At 34.8% G+C, this 20,848-nt stretch overlaps 3 long non-coding RNA genes across 3 annotated transcripts; 1 reads left to right on the forward strand and 2 right to left on the reverse strand.

Moving 5' to 3' along the window:
• Positions 1-1,032: 1,032 nt before the first annotated feature.
• On the reverse strand, positions 1,033-2,152 carry LOC141392941 (uncharacterized). Its single transcript, XR_012409920.1, has 3 exons — positions 1,530-2,152; positions 1,240-1,472; positions 1,033-1,182 (listed from the first exon to the last, which is right to left on the reverse strand). It is a non-coding gene; the product is annotated as an uncharacterized lncRNA (long non-coding RNA).
• A 1,635-nt stretch (positions 2,153-3,787) lies between these two features.
• LOC141392942 (uncharacterized) lies at positions 3,788-4,399 on the forward strand. Its single transcript, XR_012409921.1, has 2 exons — positions 3,788-3,843; positions 3,910-4,399. It is a non-coding gene; the product is annotated as an uncharacterized lncRNA (long non-coding RNA).
• A 13,177-nt stretch (positions 4,400-17,576) lies between these two features.
• On the reverse strand, positions 17,577-18,224 carry LOC141392943 (uncharacterized). The gene is made up of 2 exons (XR_012409922.1): positions 18,133-18,224; positions 17,577-18,066 (listed from the first exon to the last, which is right to left on the reverse strand). It is a non-coding gene; the product is annotated as an uncharacterized lncRNA (long non-coding RNA).
• Positions 18,225-20,848: the final 2,624 nt, after the last annotated feature.

Genomic DNA, 20,848 nt, shown 5'->3' on the forward strand with positions numbered 1-20,848 from the left:
ATTTTAGCCAAACTGCATGATATGGTATTAAATGATCGACGAATAAAAGTGCGTGAAATTGGTAATATCATGGGCATCTCAAATGATCGAGTCCATTTAATTTTGCATGAAGAACTACAGATGAAAAGGCTTTCTGCAAGATGGGTGCCGCATTTGTTAACAGTCGATCAAAAACGCATAAGAATGAAAATTTCTCAAGCATGTTTGGATCGTTTTAATCGAAATTAAATAGATTTTAAGCGTCGTTTCATAACTGTTGATGAGACATGGATCAACCACTATACACCAGAGACAAAAGAACAATCCAAACAATAGACTGAAGCTGGAGGAAGTGCCCCAAAGAAGGCAAAAACAATTCAATCGGCTGGTAAGGTTATGGCAACGGTTTTTTGGGACTTTAAAGATATTTTATTGATTGACTATCTGCAAAAGGGCAAAACAATAAATTCAGAGTACTATTGCAACCTTTTGGATCAGTTAAATGTACAAATTCGAGAAAAACGTCCTGGCTTACAACACAAAAAATAATTTTTCGTCAAGACAACGCACCAGCGCACAAGAGTGTTTTAACAGTGACTAAAATCAACGAATTAAAGTACGAGTTGCTTGACCACCCACCTTATTCTCCTTATTTAGCTCCCAGTGACTTTTACTTGTTCCCAAATCTAAAAAAATTCCTTGCTGGCAAGCGTTTTACCTCAAATGAAGATGCAATTACAGTTGTAAACCACTATTTTGAAGACCTTGAGGAAAACTATTTTAATCAAGGGATAGAATTGCTAGAAAAGCGTTGGACTAATTGTATTGAAGTTTCAGGAGATTATATTGACAAATAAAAATATTTTGGAAAAACTAACTATTCTCTTTCATTGATAGGCTAAGAAGTTTCCGAACCGCCCTCGTAGAATGTTTTTGCCTCTGCCCTATAAGAAAATATATCCTGATTACAATGATGTTATTGAACATCCCATTGATTTGAGATTGTCACGAAAATACAAACAAACTTTTTCGATTCCATAGCTTTATTTCCGTTTACATTTGCCAATAGTAAAAGAAAAATGCAGTAAACACATAATATGGTTTATTTGTTAAGATTAACTTTTTCTCCTGGTCTGTATCCATTTCCATTTTCTCACAATATTCTTCAACGGATATGGAATGGCACTATTTACATCTGTGGAACTGAATAAAATACATTTTACATAAATTTTTAATTCTAAATTACATACAGTTACTTACCATTCCATAGTCGCATTCGCCGAAGATTGTTTTTGTTTTGCTCGTGCATTTTTCCTACTCTTCTCGTATCCTCCGGCAAAAAGTGATCCCAGCATATACAGTCATTCTTCTTGAAATCCTTTCCACACATTTTAGCCAAGTCACGCCTTATATGTGGATCTAATGGAATGTTGTAATAACGTCCTTTGTCCTTCGCTTCTATTTTATCGCGCAATACGCACTTTCACATTTCACTATGAGATAATACCCATTATTTATGAAAATATAGGTATGTATTTCTTTGTACTTACCGATGAATATGCTAATATCAAATTAATTTTTTTTTTCGCATTAAGCGCTCCTCTTCCTCCTTTTTGGTTCACGTATCCGACCCTTTGGTACCACGTTCAGAACCCAGTACGTTGTATAGACTTTGTCCATATTTTTCAATTGATCCGAAAGGACTTTATTTCATTTATTAATTTCGCCAATATTGTTAATTTCAGTAAAACTTTTTTTAGGCATACTGCCATTTGATGTTTACGAGTTCTTCTTCTGCGAAGAAAACGTAGAGGTTAAGGATTATTCCTTTGTAAACACGTGTTTGTTAAACGACTGCTTAACAAGACGCCATTTAATTTTTTTCCTTTTTTTAAGCCCGTAGGCGTGTGTCACTGTTTAAATAAGTCTGCTCTGTAGATTGAACTTTTTTCCAATTATATGATATATCTTCGCATTGATCAATATGATAAAATTCAGCAATTGTGTAGGCACACAGCCATTTGATTATCAATTTCTGCAATATTTTGTAAGGCACACAGCCATCTGATGATAAATTGAGAGGCACACAGCCATTTAATAAACGAAAGTTTAGCAAGACGCCATTTTTTCTTCTTTTTAAGCCCGTAGGCATGTGCATGGTAGAATAATAAAAGGTAACCTCATTTCAAAAAAACGAAGATACATCTCTGGATTTCTCTGTAAGTTATACCCCGGTTACACTATTGAAGGTTAACCCACTGGGTTTAATAGATCCAGTGGGTTAATCTTTGCTGGTTACACTTAGCTTTTCGAGGATATAAACTGTCAGCTGATGTTTGTTTACGTATACATACAAAATAACTAATAAAGTCGTGTGTTACACTTTTACAATTTCTCGTATGAGATATCGTCCCCTCTTTGTTCATATTCGTATATTTTACACACAGGGATACATTTTTGCATCATGGTATCAATCGTACCTTTTGTTAAAAAAGTGTCTAATGAAAAAAAATAAATAATTTTATGATTTCTAAATAACTTTAGATTTATTAACTACATAAAATCTCATGCGACCAATCGTAAACGTGTAAAACACGACAAACTCTGTTGCAAAAACAGTTGCAACTTTTGGTACTTTTTGAGTAGAGTTGGATTTTTTTGCACAAATACCGAATACAACACTGTATTTTTGGTGGATTTGTGCCGGATTTAAAATAAACCCAGCCATGAGAGGATTTAATTTTTGTATGTATAATCTGGTCAGATTTGAGTAGATTAAGCAAATAAATCCTCATGAAGTGGGTTAACCCGGCAAAAAGCTGTAGTGTAACCGTGCTATTACACTTAGCTTTTCGAGGATATAAACTGTCAGCTGATGTTTGTATACGTATACATACAAAATAACTAATAAAGTCGTGTTTTACACTTTTGCAATTTCTCGTATGAGATATCGTCCCCTCTTTGCTCATATTGGTATATTTTACACACAGGGATACATTTTTGTATCACGGTATCAAGCGTACTTTTTGTTAAAAAGTGTCTAATGTAGAAAAATAAATAATTTTATGATTTTCAAATAACTTTAGATTTATTAACTCCATAAAATCTCATGCGACCAATCGTAAACGTGTAAAACACGACAAACTCTGTTGGAAAAACAGTTGCAACTTTTGGTACTTTTTGAGTAGAGTTGGATTTTTTTTGCACAAATACCGAATACAACACTGTATTTTTGGTGGATTTGTGCCGGATTTAAAATAAACCCAGTCGTGTGAGGATTTAATTTTTGTATGGCAAATCTGGTCAGATTTGACCAGATTAAGCAATAAATCCTCATAAAGTGGGTTAACCCGGCAAAAAACTGTAGTGTAACCGCACTATTAGCCTGTCTGTAATTAAACCTGCAATTGAAACTATCCAACCCTGCATGACAGGACAAAACAAATGCTTTGTTCCCGTACTTTTTAATAGTAAAACTCGTAAAAGAGAGAAAGAAAGAAATTTTGTTGTCACATAAAAGTTTTTTCAAAAAGTTCGGGAACGGAAAAATGGAAAATACGTCAAAAAAACTGGAACAAATGTCAAAGTCGGCGTATCAGCCAATCAGACGCCGGCAACCATGTTACTATTTTTTTACTCGCCCAAATTTGTCGTGTAAAAAGTTTTTAAAGAGAGCGTCATTCAGCGCCATTTTTGTTTAAAGAGAAGTGAACATTTTACAACTTTTTTGTGTACGGGAACGCTTTTTCGAGTAAAATGTGTAAAAGTCGTAAAAATTGTAAAAACTTTTTAGTTCTGGAACACAGCTAAAAACAAACTTTTGTTTATTTACATTTATTTAATAAGAGCATTTTATTTGAAGTGGCAAGTTAAAAATCGAATTTTCTGTGTGGATACTATTAATATTCCGTGTTTTATTTTTTATTGCAGGGATAAAGATGACTTGTCTGGTGCTGACATTAAATTTCAAGTAATATGTAGTACATTGCTATATCTATTGGCTTTCCGCCAAGAGGAATGTCCATGTGAATAATGTACATATTTAAAATTGGGGAGACTTCCTCAGTTTCTAGGCTAACGAGGGCATATTATCATTAATTCGATCAAAAATGTGCCATATCGAAATAATGGCTTTGGCCCTCAAGAATGTTTGGACGAAATCCATTTCAGAAAATTTTGAGTCGAGGCGTGGCCGTCTGTACGTCTCGCTGGCTGGTGCTCACGATTACTCTCGAACAAAACAACCAACTTAATACAAACTGTGAATATCGTACTATATTGTCCAAAATTAGTTTAAGTTGGATTTATCGATCCAATCCTCCCATAAAAAAGTTCAAACTTCTTTGCAAAAGTTTGCGCACAATAACTCTTATGTTTTTATTTGTTATAATATAAAAATAAGAAATTAAACATTTCTTTCCCCGTTCTGTCTTCTTAATGTTGGTTTACTATAGGACAAATTGATGGAACTGAGAAATTTCCACCAATGTATTACTAGCCTAAGGGTTGGTAACATGCCAAATCACTTGCACCCATGTTCGAATAGAACGTTTGGCATCGAACATTTGCTGGGTATCGGCCAACACCCTCGGGAAGTTCCCACACAAAATTTCTACATATTAAGGATACGTCTCGAATCTTTCGTGGGTTCTCCACGAGCTCCTGTAACAACGAAAGAAACGCTTTTAAAAATCGTTACCGCCACTAACTAAAATGACTAAGATAACTTACGAGAAAAGTTTACAACGATATAAAGTTTTTAATGGCAAGTCCAGGCTTCCTGACATAATTGTCCAAAATCTCCGGTGGGCACGATAGCTATCGAAAGGAGTGACTAACATTGGTCCAACCTTTGCATATCGTAATATTTGTCACAAACTTAAATCGTTTTAAAGGACAACTGCTACCATCCATTCCAAAGCCACTTCGCGGATCGTGTTGACAATTTGTATTTCCACTCTTTACGTGCTCCTTCAAATTTAAAACGTCAATTCCCTCCAACGTCGTTCCTTATTATTTAATTTTATTCTTATTGAAAATATTTAATTTTGGATTTTAAACATAACTGTCAAATATGTGTGTATCTATGTATGTGTATGTAATGATAAACACATACATAGAAAATTATTGTCAAATCCGTTTTGACAATGAAATGTTGTCAAAGGTTCAATTTAGAAAAAATTGTAATCATATGATTGCATAAGGTTACCTTTTTTAATTGTACCATGAGGCGTGTGTAACTGTTTAGCTATGTATATATGTATGAAATTAATTTTTTTATATTTGTTGTTTCCAATGTGTTTGTGTATGATTTATTTTTAAATTTTCAATACAACGGTTGACAAAAAAGTATACACAATGAAAAACAATAACAAAACGTCATATACATTTTGACACTAGTATTACGGGTGAATCTAATCAGCTGGGACTTGCTTTTACCTGTATTATTGTACCATGAGTGACAACATGCATGTGAAAAAGCATATGGTGTTATATGGTCTGTTCCTTTACTTTTGAAAATGGTAAAACCGGCAAAAGTAGTAAAAGTTGTAAGCTGCTCGCATTTGAATTGTATGGTGTCAGAAGTAAAGGAACGCTTTTCGAGTAAAAAGTGGCAAAACCTGAAGATTCTTGCACGTAAAGGAACAGACCTATAATACGCAAAATTTGTTCTTTCATCTATAGCTCTGTTCCTTTACGTGGAAGAATCTTCAAGTTTTACCATTTTTTACTTGAAAAGCATTCCTTTACTTCAGACACCGTACAATTCAAGGCATATTTATATAATAGTACGGTTACACTAGAGTTTTTTGCCGGGATAACCCACTTCGAGAGGATTTATTTGACGTTTGCGCTATGGAATTGACATTTGAAATCCAAACCCAATGGGTTAATCCGATTAAGTGTAACCAGGGTATAAGGTAGAAGTGACAATCAGCTGTATTCTTACTTTTTTGTAAATATAAGCTCTGTTCCTTTACGCGCAAGAATCTTCAAGTTCTACCACTTTTTACTTGAAAAGCGTTCCTTTACTTCAGAGACCATATAATTCATATGGAAGCAGTTTACAACTTTTACTACTTTTGCCGGTTTTACCATTTTCAAAAGTAAAGGAACAGACCAATAGTTTTCAAAATATAGTAGGGTACTCATGAAATTTGAAACTTCGGAATTTGCTACCATAAAATACTGTATTTCATCCTAAACGTGTAATAAAAATTACGTTATATTTACATTTTGATTCAAATTTGTTCTATTTTTGAGGAATTTCAAAACGTATTTATGTTTTTTCCTGAAAAAAATTTTGGAACGACCCTATTATTCAATATTTTCTTTGACAATTAATTTTCAATACAACAATGTTGTTTTTGTAAATTTGTTAGTTGTTGTAATTCATGCATATACCTTATATAAATTTGCCTTGATACAATTCATGGCATAATTACCCAGGTAGTGGTATCACACCAGCCGATCGAATATGAAAAGTCAAATCCCTTTATAAAAAAAAATATTTTTGTTGTAGTTTCCCCAACAACATAAAGAAAGTTTTGACATAACAACGGCATGTAGTGCATTTTGTATAACTGTGGACTGCATCGAAGGATGTAGTGAAATCATAACTCGACAAGCACAACTTCAAACCATATTTCTTTCCATCGAAAGATGTAATGAAATCATAACTCTGCATTGCGCTACTTCCAAACTTTTTTGGTGGGTGCATCCACGGGTGCAAACTTTTTGCTGGGTCATGGTATAATAAAGTAAACCCAGCAAAAAATTTTGGAAGTTGTGCAATTGGAGTCATGATTTCACAACATCTTTCGATGTAGTCCAACAGAGTTATGAAAAATGCACTCCGTTCGATACATTTTATAAGCAGTTGCTGTATAGATCCCTATAAAAAAAAAAAAACAGTTGGTTGATCCCTACACATTTCTTCAAAAGACAAAAAAGAGTGTATACATTTCGGAGAATTTGTTATAAAATAAAGAAATAAAAACTTAAATTGCGAACATTTTTGCGGTAATTCACGAAACGGATATTTTTAATGGAGCGGAGTTGGAGTCCATGTCGAAAGCTGAACTAGTGGGAAGGCAACATAAAAAACCTTTCGGATGATGAAGCAAAATTAGATGCGCTTGTACTAAATTGAGAACGGAGGAAGTAAGCTCAAATGTGATTGAATTTAATGGAAACTTTTTTTAAATCTGTGTTTATATAATAAATTTGTGTTTATATAATAAATTTAATAAAGTTCTTTGAGTTCTTGTTTTACACAAAGAAAAATGCATTTTATTTATTTTGGAATATTCCGCAATGGCTTGCATTTTTATTGCATCTTTAGACTGACTAAAAATGCAATTCAACCCTAAACACTCCATCGGATCGAAAATGGAGTGCATCCTAGCTGTGTGCTGTGGAAGCAAAATGGAGTGCATCCTAGCTGCGCGCTCACTTGTAAAATTCATAAGTGAATTCATAGGAAAAGATGTACTCCAACGGCAATTGTACTGTACACTTGTACTGATTAAACTGCATCCACGGATGCAAACTTTTTGCTGGGAAAGGTAGACCAGTGGTGGAATTCTGTAACTTCTTTTTTGAGTTACCGACAAAAAACGCTGAAATTAAAACGCAAAATTATGCATGAAAAGTATCAATAAAAGTTGACAACACTGTCAATATCGGTAGGACATAGCGACACCTTTATTTTGGATGTTAACTTACCGAAAATTTTCGTTAATTACCGAAGTTATAAGCATTTTAATTTTACCGATTTTTGTCGGTAAGTCGAATAATGAGTTACAGAATTCCATTACAGGGGCTGGATTCTTGTTCTATGAAAATATTGTTACGGAATTAGATTTAACTAATCTCCGTGTAGACGTTGTTTTATTCCCCGATACGATTTGTACCAAATAAAACAGGGTTCTTTTTTGATTACGTTTCTACAATGCTTTATGTATTTACTTTATTACACTTATTCAGAACCGACTTTAATTACAAAGCACACAGCAAGTCTCTAGTTAGCACGCAGCTCTTATTTAACCGATCTGTTCAGTTCAACGCTTAAAACACAACTCAACTCGTCATTGCCAGTTCCCCTGTATTTATATCCCAAAGTCTCCCTGTTCGAGAGTCCTCTAGAAAATGTCTGGCAACTCCTCGAATATGTACAACGAACACACAGACGCACATTCGCACTAAGCGAACAACCAGACTCACATACATGGGGGATGATCAATGACGTAATTACAACAACAAATAAATGCAAGAAAAGAAATAACAAACTAAACGATAATTACATGATTTTGGTAATGTAACGACTAGAATGATGAAGAGAGTTCTACATGGTAGTTGTTGTTGCTTAAATAAAATAACTGCGTAATAAAACGTTACGTTACAATTCAAATTTTTAAATTAACGGAAATTAAACTAAACTAACTTAAACCTATCAGTTACATTCGTAATGTCCAATTTACATTAGCAGGTTTTTCGTCATTTGGAGCTGTTTCGTCATTTGTTTGCTAAAACAGGCAACATTTTGCGTCATTTACCATACAAAAATAAATGATGATAGCTGCGTCATTTATTCTAAACAACGCACGAAAACACCATACTATTATAAGCAGCCCAGTTTTTTTTGTCATAAACTACCAAAAAATGCAACTGTTTTATGATGTCTTTGTTTGTTTGTGTGTGTTGTAGAAAAACAAAAATACTCAAACGATGACAAAAGTGAAAATAAATGTTTAAAAAACTTGCAAAAATTATGTTTTTTGTTTTGTTTTTAGAATTAATTTAAGTTATTTGATACAAATTTGTGTTGTGAAATTCCTATTTCTCTGAATAAATATATTGTGTGCGTGTGTTTGTGTTATTGTATAAGTGTGTATGTGCGATTGTGTGCGTAAGCAAATGACGCAAAAAAACAGATGTAAATACACTTCATTTGATTCTAGGATTTCGTAAAACGAAATCATTTAATGTGCATATGTAAATTGGACTTAACAGTATGAAATGAAAAATATTTGCCTTATAAAATGTTCCATTTAACATTTATTTCCTTTATAAAACTTTTCATTTCAAATTTTCATAGAACAAGAATCGAGCAACAGGTATGAAAATCACTGAAAATTCAAATGTGATTCTGAAATCTTTTTATTAAGTCGAACTTGGTCTTTAGTCTTTTATCAGATATGACTTCAGCAAGAATGCCAAGCTTCTTATGTGTTGAGGCCTTAAAAAATAAAAATCACTTCAGTTATGCTCCAGAATATTATTGCTAGATAAAGGCCTGCGTACATAAGCCGCTCGGCTTTCTTGCTTAATTCATTTCTGGTAAAAGACCAAGTTCGACCTAATTGAAATGTGGTTCTGACATTTCTTTATTCCTTTACCTGAAATGAATTAAGTAAGAAAGCCGAGCGGCTTATGTACCCAGGCCTTAAGTGTTCCAAAAATAGCAAAAGTTGTATCCAAAACTTAAGACAGCGAAAAAAATGTCATTCTCTTATTTTCTACTTAAAAATTTTGGCTAATCAAATGCCACGTTTATATTGTTACGAATGTAACTGATAGGTTTAAGTTAGTTTAGTTTAATTTCCGTTAATTTAAAAATTTGAATTGTAACGTAAAGTTTTATTACGCAGTTACTTTATTTAAGCAACAACAATTATCATGTAGAATTATCTTCATTATTCTAGATGTTCTTTACCTTTCATTAATGTGCTTTTATTTTGTTTGCCATAGTCATGTAATTATTGTTTAGTTTGTCACTTCTTTTCTTACATTTATTTGTTGTTGTAATTATGTCATTGATCATCCCCCATGTATGTATGTGAGTATGGTTGTTCGCTTAGTGCGAATGTGCGTCTGTGTGTTCGTTGTACAGATTCGAGGTGTTGCCATATGCTCTAGATATTTCTCGAACAGGGAGACTTTGGGATATAAATGCAGGGGAACTGGCAATGACGAGTAGTTGTGTTTTAAGCGTTGAACTGAACAGATCGGTGAAGAATAGCTGCGTGCTAACTAGAGACAAGCTGCGTGCTTAGTAATTAAAGTCGGTTACGAATAAGTGTAATAAAGTAAATAAAGCATTGTAGAAACGTAATCTAAAACGAACCCTGTTTTATTTGGTACAAATCGTATCGGGGAATAAAACAACGTCTACACGGAGATTAGTTAAATCTAATTCCGTAACAATTGGTGTCAGCAGTGAGATTACGATCATCCTACAATGAAGTTTAAGGATCTGCGAGTGGAAGACTTGAAGAAGGAGCTAAGTAAGTTGGAGTTGTGTTCTACTGGCAACAAGGCCGAACTACAAAAACGCTTGTTGGAAGAGTTCGAGCGCCGTGGAATGAACATCGATGAATATGAGTTCGAGAAGGAGGAAGTCGAGTTATCGGCAAAGGGCGAATCCAGCGTTGAGGAAGTTTCGTCGGTAGCTGCCAGGGGTGGCGATTTGAAATCAATGCTGGCTATGATGATGGAGAAATTAGATGCTAAAATGGAAGAAAATTCCAGAAAGAGCGAAGAAACTTCCAGACTTGTGATGGAAATGAAAGCAGAAAATTGCAGAATGGTTGAAGAAAATTCCAGTAAAATGATGGAGAAATTAGATGCTAAAATGGAAGAAAATTCCAGAAAGAGTGAAGAATATTCCAGAAAATTGGAGGAAAAGTTAGAAGAGAACTCTAGAAAAATCGCTAAGGGCATGGAAGATATATTAGAGGCAAATTCTAGAACTATTAACGAGAAACTCGAGAACATCACGATGGTGATTGAAAAGAGAGTAGAAAACGTGGAGGTACAAATTAAAGAGTTGGATAAAAAGATTTTGTCTGTTGACGAGAAATTTCTGGCTCAAGATGAGAAGATTCTGGGCATAGAAAAGAAAATGTCGGAACTGGAAATCAAAGGTGGCCCAGTGAGAGCTATTCATAACACGATAAAAATCAAGCCTCCAGTGTTCGACGGATCAACCTCTTTAAATGTGTTCAAATTACAGTTCGAGACATTGGCGGCTAGAGATTCTTGGAACGACAACGACAAGGCGGTATCACTCCTTATGGCATTGAAGGGTGATGCTGCTGACGTATTACAGAGTATTCCCGCCGCTTCTAGGAACAACTATGGAGATATAATGGCTGCTCTTGAACGTAAGTACGATAGTGAACACAAGCAAGAGATCTACCGAATGGAACTGAGGGGAAGAGTCCAGAAGCCAAATGAGACCTTACAAGACTTTGCGGCTGATATAGAGCGGTTGGCGCAGTTGGCATATCCAGGAGAGACACATCCATTGGTGGACCGCATAAAGATTGAGACATTTGCAAGTGGTATTCGTGATCCAGAGATAAAATTTGCGACGTATGCGGCACCGATAGGAACATTTGCAGAAACCGTGTCATTTGCCCTGGCCCAAGAAACCGCGAGGATGCTGGTGAAACCTAAAGCTTACAACGTGAGGAGGCTGCAAGTTGAGGACAACAATTCCCAGACCGTTGTCGATCCGCTAAAGGAATGCGTGTGAAACGAGGGGCTGGTAAAACGAGAAAGACTTGCTACAACTGTCGTAAAGCTGGACACATTGCACGAGAATGCGCATTGCAACGACCAAGGCTCAGATCCACCTCACCGCCTTCAAAAAGCAATGACACCGGTGCAACAAAGTCCATTATTAGACCGGATTTGGTAAAAGGGAAGGTATTGCCGTTAAATGGAGTTAAATTGCGGACGGCCACAGGCGAGACTACAACGGTGCATGGAAAGGCCTACCAAAGACTGAGCATGGGTAGAAAATCGGTAAATTTCGATTTTATAGTGGCCGATATTGTGGACGAAGTTATACTTGGCGTGGACTTCATGATTGCCTTCGACATCAACCTGGACATAAAGCACCGTGTGATGACTTGGTCCAATGTGGAAATACCGATAAATGTGGGCTACAACGAGAAAAGCAAACATCGCCCAAAGGCAGAATCCGGCGAGATTGCTGTCGATGTCCGTACGCTGAAGGTGGAAGCCGCCGACAAATGGCCCGTAGGAAAGTGGAAAAATCTCGCAACGAGGAGGAAAAAGCGAAGATGTACGTCGAGGAAAGGTCCATGGGAAAGCGGCCGTACAGCAAGGAAGGACAAGTCTGATGAAGACCAGGTGGCACTTAGGAAGGTGACCACAAAGAAAGAAGGTATAACGTCACGATTCCTGGAGAGAAGGCAACGTCGTCCAGAAGAGCAAAAGACCAAAGCTGACGCAGTAAAGGGTACATCTAAATCGGTTGCCACCACTACGGAACGAGAATTGCGTCTAGTCAAGAGGAACAGGCTTAAGCGGGAGGCAGTGTTACCAATGCCCATACCACCGAGAGGGAACTGTGCCTATTCGGGACGAACAGGCTTAAGCGGGAGGCAATGTTACGAATGTAACTGATAGGTTTAAGTTAGTTTAGTTTAATTTCCGTTAATTTAAAAATTTTAATTGTAACGTAAAGTTTTATTACGCAGTTACTTTATTTAAGCAACAACAATTATCATGTAGAATTATCTTCATTATTCTAGATGTTCTTTACCTTTCATTAATGTGCTTTTATTTTGTTTGCCATAGTCATGTAATTATTGTTTAGTTTGTCACTTCTTTTCTTACATTTATTTGTTGTTGTAATTATGTCATTGATCATCCCCCATGTATGTATGTGAGTATGGTTGTTCGCTTAGTGCGAATGTGCGTCTGTGTGTTCGTTGTACAGATTCGAGGTGTTGCCATATGCTCTAGATATTTCTCGAACAGGGAGACTTTGGGATATAAATGCAGGGGAACTGGCAATGACGAGTAGTTGTGTTTTAAGCAGGGTTTCGGAGTCGGAGTCGGAGTCGGAGTCTACGAGTCGGAGTCGAGCAATTTTGCTGGAGTCGGAGTCTGAGTCGAAAAAAATAACTCGACTCCGACTCCGGGCAAATTTTTTCCACGTTATAGAAATATAACATTAAATTTGGAACAAGAACATTTTTTTAAAAATCATTATTTATTTTAAAAGAAAGGTATAATAAAATATATATGCAAATTATATATTATACTAAGTTACAGGACAATTCACAGAATGAAAGTTAAGATCTGGGGGAGGACAATTCCTTTTGGGAATGAAATTTCCAATTAAGAACCCCAAACGATCCTATAGGATTCATTATATACTCAATGAGGGCTTTAGATGTAGACATTCAAATAACGGGATCTGTCCGCCAGGAACAGATATAGTTGATGTGTATCCGAGTTTTCTACACAATTAATTACATATACGAAATTCAATGAAATACATAATCATAAAGTTTTCATGGGAAAGGATCGGGTAAAAGTGATAAAGGACAATGAAAACATGACAATGTCGATATCTTGTCCTAGTGGACCGACCCTACATAAAATTTTCCTAGCAACATTTTTGTAGAATATTTTCATGCACGAAATCTCATCGATTGCTAATTTTTCAGTTTCAAAAAAAAACATCCATCTGCTTACGTGCTGAGTGGTGTACACAATATATCTCAAATATTTCAATAAAATTGCACTGTGCAACAACTTTTGTAAGGTGATCTTGTGCAAACAATTCGAACTGAAGATTTTTTTAAAGTACAGACCCAAACGACAAGAAACCCTAGTTGGCTTTTCTTGTGTCAGATCCAGCTCGGATTTTATGACCCCATCTAAACATGGTTAAATATTGAGTTTTTAAAAAAAATCGGGCTTATATCTCTGAAACCAAGGCGAGTCTTCTTCTGACCTCTGAAGCAAATTTGTAGATAAGGACAAGAATAAAATATTTGGAGAAAAAATGAACTCGAAAAAACTACATTTATTGCCTCAAATTTCAAAATATACAGTCTGTCGCAAAAGTTAGTATACACCGTTGAAACCAAAATGTATTAGGGACAAATATCACTATAACTTATTGAAAAAAAAAACAATTAGATTTATTTGATAGACATAAAGGTTGTCTTCCGTAATAACAATTAAAAGTGTGCAATATTTTCATACATTAGCAAATGTACGGTGCAAATCCCAAAAAGACCAAAATTTATGTCGCAAAAGTTAGTATACAACGGAGAATCCTCGTGAAACTGTGTAACAAATTCTTGATATTTTTGAACAAAATTAAACTAAATCTGTACTTAAGATCACAGAGAGTATATTAATTGGTTTTAATGGCAGTAATAGTACTTATAGTGACAAATCCAACGTACACTGGATCGTAAAATGCACAAAAATTGGTCATCGACAAATACAACAACTGTGGCGACAAAATTCCAGGTGTTATGTCCTGTTTATGAATTCTAAAACCATAAAATGCTCAGAAAAGCTCTAAACTTTCAATATGAGGTGATCTTGATCGAGTTTCGACTTGTCCTGTTTGAAAAAACGGGAATTTCTTGAAGGAAACCCATACTTTTTAGGCCATTGTCCTTTTGAAACATGTAATAATCCTTCATCCTTACACATAAGAACTTTCTTTTTGAGTTACGACTTGTCACTATAAGTACTATAATTGCCATTAAAACCAATTAATATACTCTTTATGATCTTAAGTACAGATTTAGTTTCATTTTGTTCAAAAATATCAAGAAGTTTTTAAACAGCTCCACGGAGATTATCCGTTGTATACTAATTTTTGCGATATAAATTTTGGTCTTTTTTGGATTCGAACCGTACATTTGCTAATGTATGCAAATATTGCCCACTTTTAATTGTTATTACCGAAGACGACCTTCGTGTCTCTCAAATAAAACTAATTGTTTGTTGTTTTCAATAAGTTATTGTGCTTTTTATCCCTAATACATTTTGGTTTCAACGGTGTATACTAACTTTTGCGACAGACTGTATGCAAAAATTCCACAATTTTTATACATTTCGCACCGTATCTCCAAAACCGTTAATTTTTTCTGAATATTTTCTTTTGGAAAATATATTCCTGGAATATTCCCTGGAATGTATTACACAATTCTTCAGAACATGTCATTGTTGTAAAATGCTTCTATGCCGTTGTTTTCAGTACATTTGTCAACGACGATTTAATAAAAATGTCAATAATGTAGTGAAATCCGAAATGCGAGGATAAACTATTGGTGTGAACTGTGTATGAAATACGTGTTGTAAAAAATATGATGCAAAATACCGCTAAAACAACATGAAGTAAGCCGATACTGAATAGAATTTCAGCAATTATGTAAAATTTTCTATATTTTATAGATTTTGATGCCCTAGATGGAGTTTTTCTTATGTGGTTTTTTCAAAAGATAAGTTCTACTAGTTTAGGGCTACAATATTGCTAAAGACAGCAAGGCCAAATTCCTATTAGTTTCTGAGATAAAGGCCTGATAAATGTAAAAAAGTGTAGATTTAGCCCGGTTTAAATGAGGCCATAAAATCCGAACTGGATCTGACAGGACAAAACCCTACTAGGGTTTTTGTAGTCTAAATATGTACTTTCAAAAAATGCATACTAGAAGTTGTTTGCATTTTCAGTGTTGCATAGTGTTATCCACTCCACCCATACCAAAGTTCAAAATGTGAGCGCTGAATTTTAGTTTAAGGGGTGATCCCTATTTGTAAATTTCAGAAAAAGTAGAAAGTATAAATAGCATATAATATATGGTAAAATTGTTAAAGTCGATCGGAACAATAGTGCCTCAGAATGAGCGTTGGATAGGAACTAAAATCTGCCAAAAAGTTACGTAGTTTTTTTCGAAAAACAATTATGAAAAATGGTTTTTATTGAGCTTTACAACTTGGGGTCTCCTTATAAGGCTAAGCACACTAAAATGTTGGCTAACATCCAGTTTGAAACTTGGTCGTGAATTGCTTATAGTTTTTATTGCATATAGTCCTTACGATTTGTATTGCCCCATCATTTTCACATATTTTGAAAGCTTATTGATTTTCTCACGCGAAAGAATTCCGCCGAGAATATACTAGTGCAAAAAACGGAAAAGCGACAAAAAGTTTCCAACTTTGCTATTTTTCAATGTAATATTCTGCAGAAACAGTAATGCATATGTAAAGAAATTAGCACATTAGCCTATATAGGCCAAAATAAAGGAAAATATTAAAAATTTGTGCACATTTTATTCATTTTTAGTGTTATAGGAATTCACTCTCGGAGTCGACCCGGAGTCTGAGTCGGAGTCGGAGTCGTAAAAAAAACTCGCCTGGAGTCGGAGTCGAGCCAAAAATACCTCGACTCCGAAACCCTGGTTTTAAGCGTTGAACTGAACAGATCGGTGAAGAATAGCTGCGTGCTAACTAGAGACAAGCTGCGTGCTTAGTAATTAAAGTCGGTTACGAATAAGTGTAATAAAGTAAATAAAGCATTGTAGAAACGTAATCTAAAACGAACCCTGTTTTATTTGGTACAAATCGTATCGGGGAATAAAACAACGTCTACACGGAGATTAGTTAAATCTAATTCCGTAACAATATTATGGCTTTTTGCTGGGTTAACTTTCTTTATGAGGATTTATTTGAAATATAAGCAATGGAATTGACATTTGAAACCCAGTGGGTTTGTTAAATCCGGTTATATATAAACGTACTATTGCGTCGTGATTGCTGGCATCCGATTTGCAGAAATGGCGACATTTCAGCTAGAAATTTTACAAAATTTGTTCCAGTTCCCGTACTTTTAGAAAAAAATTCAATAAATGTCAATACTTGACAAATCTTTCATTCGCAAGTATTACTGCATATTAAAAAATCAACAATTTTATTTTTTTTTTTTTTGAAACAATTCACCCATGGTACAATTAAAAAAGGTAACCTTATGCAATCATATGATTACAATTTTTTCTAAATTGAACCTTTGACAACATTTCATTGTCAAAACGGATTTGACAATAATTTTCTATGTATGTGTTTATCATTACATACACATACATAGATACACACATATTTGACAGTTATGTTTAAAATCCAAAATTAAATATTTTCAATAAGAATAAAATTAAATAATAAGGAACGACGTTGGAGGGAATTGACGTTTTAAATTTGAAGGAGCACGTAAAGAGTGGAAATACAAATTGTCAACACGATCCGCGAAGTGGCTTTGGAATGGATGGTAGCAGTTGTCCTTTAAAACGATTTAAGTTTGTGACAAATATTACGATATGCAAAGGTTGGACCAATGTTAGTCACTCCTTTCGATAGCTATCGTGCCCACCGGAGATTTTGGACAATTATGTCAGGAAGCCTGGACTTGCCATTAAAAACTTTATATCGTTGTAAACTTTTCTCGTAAGTTATCTTAGTCATTTTAGTTAGTGGCGGTAACGATTTTTAAAAGCGTTTCTTTCGTTGTTACAGGAGCTCGTGGAGAACCCACGAAAGATTCGAGACGTATCCTTAATATGTAGAAATTTTGTGTGGGAACTTCCCGAGGGTGTTGGCCGATACCCAGCAAATGTTCGATGCCAAACGTTCTATTCGAACATGGGTGCAAGTGATTTGGCATGTTACCAACCCTTAGGCTAGTAATACATTGGTGGAAATTTCTCAGTTCCATCAATTTGTCCTATAGTAAACCAACATTAAGAAGACAGAACGGGGAAAGAAATGTTTAATTTCTTATTTTTATATTATAACAAATAAAAACATAAGAGTTATTGTGCGCAAACTTTTGCAAAGAAGTTTGAACTTTTTTATGGGAGGATTGGATCGATAAATCCAACTTAAACTAATTTTGGACAATATAGTACGATATTCACAGTTTGTATTAAGTTGGTTGTTTTGTTCGAGAGTAATCGTGAGCACCAGCCAGCGAGACGTACAGACGGCCACGCCTCGACTCAAAATTTTCTGAAATGGATTTCGTCCAAACATTCTTGAGGGCCAAAGCCATTATTTCGATATGGCACATTTTTGATCGAATTAATGATAATATGCCCTCGTTAGCCTAGAAACTGAGGAAGTCTCCCCAATTTTAAATATGTACATTATTCACATGGACATTCCTCTTGGCGGAAAGCCAATAGATATAGCAATGTACTACATATTACTTGAAATTGAATGTCAGCACCAGACAAGTCATCTTTATCCCTGCAATAAAAAATAAAACACGGAATATTAATAGTATCCACACAGAAAATTCGATTTTTAACTTGCCACTTCAAATAAAATGCTCTTATTAAATAAATGTAAATAAACAAAAGTTTGTTTTTGTTTTGTCCTGTCATGCAGGGTTGGATAGTTTCAATTGCAGGTTTAATTACAGACAGGCCATGGTACAATAATACAGGTAGCATTATCATGCCAGCTGATGGTAACCCAGCAAAATTTGACGGAAGGGGTTCTTTGCGATGACGTGATTTCATGTCATCTTTTGCATTGGTTCAAAGGAAGTCGTGGAAGATCCGATCTTTTCATTAGGATTTGAACCAATGCAAAGGAAGTCGTGAAAGATCCGATCTTTTCATCAGCATTTGTACCCATTCCATCGATCCAATAGAGATGATGTTTGTGTTTTTATTTACACACCTGTTTATTTTCATTTTGGTATGATCTATCTAGTACTGCAAAAATCGACTAATTTTTACTATTTTTTCCGATAACATAAAGGAAAAATTGTTATCGTAGTAAAAATAAGTAGATTCTTGCAGTTTCTGGAACAGACCAAAGTTGGTAGAGCTGTCGTCGTGATGTTGTCTTACATTTCCTGCATATCAAACAACTAAAACTTCTAAACAATTGGTATTATATGAAGTCCCAACCATCGGGCTAAAAATAGAATCGGACTGCACACATTGCTATTTTAAAAGTTCCCTTGTCTGTTCTAAATCTGACATAGAATGAAATCAATCAAATCTCGCTTCTTGGAATTTGAAAAAAAAAGTCCGAAACGAAAAGGAACAAGAATCTGAAAATAAAGAAGAAACTACTTTTGGAAAGAAACAATTAAAAATAAATTAATTAAGCATAAATGGTATTTTCCATAAAAGTCTCTCCTCCCCGTTCGTTACATTTTGTTCTTAGAGATCCCTAAAGCAAGCCGGGTTGTAGATCCCTACATATTTCCGTCACTAAACAAAAGAGTATAAATTACCAAAATGTTGTTATAAAATAATAAAGTTATAAAATAAAAGTAATTTGCGAAATAAAAATACTTAAAGGAGTGCATTTGGAGTCCATGTCGAAATCTGAACTGGTGATGGGAAGATAATTGAAAAAACCTTTTGTAAGATGAAAGAATATCAGTTGCGGAGAACGGAGGAAGTAATCTTTTGCGTTGCAGCGGTGGTGATTACATTGCAATTTTGGATGTAAACTTTTGAAAAACTAAACTGATAAATTAATTGTAGTTATTTCATGAATTCGTTTGAATTAATAAAGAGCATGTCCATTTTCCAAACAATATGAAAATTTCATGCCAAGGGGTTGGTGAAAATGACATGCCAAAGCATTGGTTAAAATGACATGTCAAAGCATGGGTGAAAATGACGTGTCAAAGCATTGGTGAAAATGACATGTCAAATCATTGGTGGAAATGACATGCCAAAGCATTGGTGGAAATGACATGTCAACGCATTGGTTAAAATGACATGCTTAGAATCCAGAAAAGAACGTCATCTTTTGGGGTCCACGCTCATATAAAATTCATCGATGAAGATGCTAAAAAGATGACATGCTAGATCACTTGCACCCATGATTGAATGTCATCTTTGGCATCGAACATTTTGCTGGGAACATAATGTGTCAATTGCATTGAATTGATGTCAAATTTTGACATCTTATGTTGCCATCAATTACCGATGCGGCTACCTGTGTATTTGTACCATGAGACAGGCTAACTTACAGAGAAATCCAGAGATGTATCTTCGTTTTTTTGAAATGAGGTTACCTTTTATTATTCTACCATGCAATTCACCGAAGCATCTGCCTTTATAATTGCATAAGCTCTGTTCCTTTACGTGCTTTTACTCGAAAAGCGTTCCTTTACTTCAGACACCATACAATTCATATGGAAGCAGATTGCAACTTTTGCCGGTTTTACCACTTTCAAAAGTAAAGGAACAGACCAATAATGTCAACAACAGTAAAAAATGTCAACCCTGCTTTTGACAGAATTGGCCATAACAAGAAAAAAATTGTAATCAGCTGTTAGACCGTGTTTAGACATTCAAACTGGAAAGAAAAATTTTCTTCTCAATTTCTTTTAAAATTTCCTTGTTGTTTAGACACGGAAATCATGTTTGTGTCAATTTTATAATTTTGCTTATTCTTCTTCACACTCATTTTCTCATTGCGCCGTTCAAAAAAAGCCAAGGCAAAATTGTAATGAAAAGTAAAAATGGACGTGGGTGATAAACAATTAATTATTAAAGGAACCCTTGAATTGCATTTTAATTTTGATATTTCCACTTATTTCGAATTGATTTTGCTTAAAAAATAGTTTTTCCTCCAAATAGTTTTTTTTTCAATTGTCTCCGCTGTTGTTTGTTTCTCGACAGAGAAAATAAAATGAAAGAAAATACAAAAACAAATCTGCAGCCAACTTCAGGTTGTATAGTCCCTGTTTATACAGGGAAAGTTGATGGGAAAGAAAATTGAGTTTATGGGCGAGGGAGTAGAGAGGAATAAGAAGGGGTACACACACCTCTGTACTGGCAAATTCTGTTTTGTTTCGTTTTTCTTTGAATACAACCTGAAGTTGGCTGCAGATTTGTTTTTGCATTTTCTTTCATTTTATTTTCTCTGTCGAGAAACAAACAACAGCGGAGACAATTGAAAAAAAAAGACATTTGGACTATTTGGACTATTTTTTTAAGCAAAAACAATTTGAAATTAGTGGAAATATCAAAATTTAAATGCAATTCAATAATAA

The sequence above is a fragment of the Musca autumnalis genome, unplaced genomic scaffold (genome assembly GCF_047663935.1).
Source record: "Musca autumnalis isolate F117 unplaced genomic scaffold, ASM4766393v1 scaffold_2, whole genome shotgun sequence".
Classification (NCBI taxonomy): Eukaryota; Metazoa; Arthropoda; class Insecta; order Diptera; family Muscidae; genus Musca; species Musca autumnalis.